Source organism: Mus caroli, chromosome 9, assembly GCF_900094665.2.
Source record: "Mus caroli chromosome 9, CAROLI_EIJ_v1.1, whole genome shotgun sequence".
NCBI lineage: Eukaryota > Metazoa > Chordata > Mammalia > Rodentia > Muridae > Mus > Mus caroli.
In genome coordinates, this window is record NC_034578.1 from 78,110,583 (window position 1) to 78,113,252 (window position 2,670).

A 2,670-nucleotide genomic window follows, 5' to 3' on the forward strand; every position below is an offset into this window, starting at 1 on the left:
TAGCTGCATATATATCAAAAGATGGCCTAGTCGGCCATCACTGGAAAGAGAGGCCCATTGGACACACAAACTTTATATGCCCCAGTACAGGGGAACGCCAGTGCCAAAAAAATGGGGATGGTGGGTAGGGAAGTGGCGGGGAGGTTATGGGGGATTTTGGGGATAGCATTGGAAATGTAATTGAGGAAAATACGTAATAAAAAATATTAAAAATTAAAAAATATGAAAATACCAAATCTCTCCTCATAAAATGTGTGAAATGGTCATTCATTGTGTATTACATATACTATTACATCAGGTGAATAAAAGTTACCTTTACACTTATCAGTGATATATGAATCATTCTAGGTACAATGAATTAATTAGCTGAGGTCAAATGGGTAGCTTGTTGGTGGTACTAAATCAAATACCTGTATAGGTTGGTGTGTTCAAAAATTGGTGTCAGTTAAATCTGAACCAAAACCTTTTCTCCCTGAAATCAGTAATTATAACATGAAACTGACTTTGTTAGTTTCTCTCTTTATCTACTTCCAAAGAAGAGGGGCATTAGTTTCAGTGTCCAACTTAATGAACCTTCTACATCAGACCCAAGATGTAATTGTTAGCTCAAAGGCTTACTGCTGAATACACTTGCCCTTTCTAGATCCTTCTAACTCCAGCTGGCTGTTTTAACTCAGGGGCTTTGGATAAAAACTCCTCTCCAAGTTGTCTGATTCAAATTGGCTTCTCTTGACTTTTGACTTAATTGCTCTGTTTGGCCTCAAACTCACTCTAGCAAACTGTTCTAATTTTCTGGCTCCTTTTCATTCTCTAATTATCCTGTAAAATTTTCTCCTCTCTCCCTCTCTGTGCTGTGCTCTCTTAAGTCACCTCCCCTTTCTGTCTTTTCTACTGAAAGTTGGGCATATCCTATTTCTGACTCATTTTGTCAAGTCTTCCTCTAATTTGTCACTTGTATGTCCCTTATTAGAAATCACTTTCAAACATGGCTATTTCCTACAAATTAACTTCACCTTTAGTGTTCCATATTAAAGGTGTAGACTAAGGCCATGCATATATTCTAGTCAAATCATACAGACTTAGCAGGTCTTTGGATATGATCCCTTGCCAAAGCAGCCATGTTGCTGTATTAAAATTTTTTTGTGGTCCAGTGTTGTCAATTTGGTTTCTTCTTTCTTTACAATCCAGAGGTGATAAAGCAAAGTGTAAGGGTCTGAAATAAAGGAGGTAGAAGGGCCCCTCAGGCATTGCTATTGTTGTTGACAATATAGACACTAAGTAGAACTATAGAGCTGTGATGGAGCAGAAGCATAAATCACCTGGGTAAGTACAAGAAGAAAATTCCACCAATATCTTAACAATCATAGTTGTGCTTTCAGTCCAATATTAAGTCAATACTAAATCAAAAATTTTGATGATAATTTTAAGTTTCTTGAATTATAAAAATAAATAATAATTATCATTTTATATTTTAATAAAACAGTACTTTTACTTAGGCACATTATAGTTCTTAAACTTATAGGTCTATTATTGAATTATGGACACTTACACATTAATAAGATATTTTGCCCGTTTGAGTTAGTCATCAAATCATGCAAGCATACATATTTTAAAATAATAAGCTATAAGTGTCCATGATAAGGCAATGTTCCACTACATATGTATCTGGAACCATGGATTCCTCCATGTGTACTCTTTGCTTGGTGGTTTAGTCCCTGGGAGCTCTGGGAGCCCCACTTAGCTGATATTGTTCTTCCTATGTGGTTGCAATCCCCTTCAGCTCCTTCAGTCCTTCCCCTAACTCTTCCATTAGAGTCCCTGGGGTCCCATAGTTGTCTGTATCTGCATCTGTCTTAGTCAGATGCTGGCGGACTTTCAGAGGACAACCATACTAGGCTCCCATAAGCAAGTTCTTCTTGACATCAGCAATTGTGTCTGTTTTTTTTATTATTAATTAATTAGGTATTTTCTTCATTTACATTTCCCAATGCTACCCCATAAGTCCCCCAAGCCCTCCCCCACCCTCTTCTTGGCCCTGGCGTTCCCCTGTACTGAGGCATATAAAGTTTGCAAGACCAATGGCCCTCTCCTTCCACTGATGGCCGACAAGGTCATCTTCTGAAACATATGCAGCTAGAGACACGAGCTTTGGGGGGTACTGGTTAGTTCATATTGTTGTTCTACCTATAGGGTTGCAGCTCCTTTAGCTACTTGGGTACTTTCTCTAGCTCCTCCATTGGGGGCCCTGTGATCCATCCAATAGCTGACTGTGAGCCTCCACTTATGTGTTTGCTAGGCCCCAGCATAGCCTCCCAAGAGACAGCTATATCAGGGTCCTTTCAGCAACATCTTGCTAGTGTGTGCAATGGTGTCAGCATTTGGGGACTGATTATGGGATGGATCCCCGGGTATGGCAGTCTCTAGATGGTCCATTCTTTCATCTCAGCTCCAATCTTTGTTTCTGTAACTCCTTCCATGTGTGTTTTGTTCCCAATGCTAGAGAAGGAGCAAAATGTCTATGGTCACTTGATCTTTGACAAAGGAGCTAAAGCCATCCAGTGGAAAAAAGACAGCATTTTCAACAAATGGTGCTGGCACAACTGGTGGTTATCATGTAGAAGAATGCGAATAAATCCATTCCTATCTCCTTGTACTAAGGTCAAATCTAAG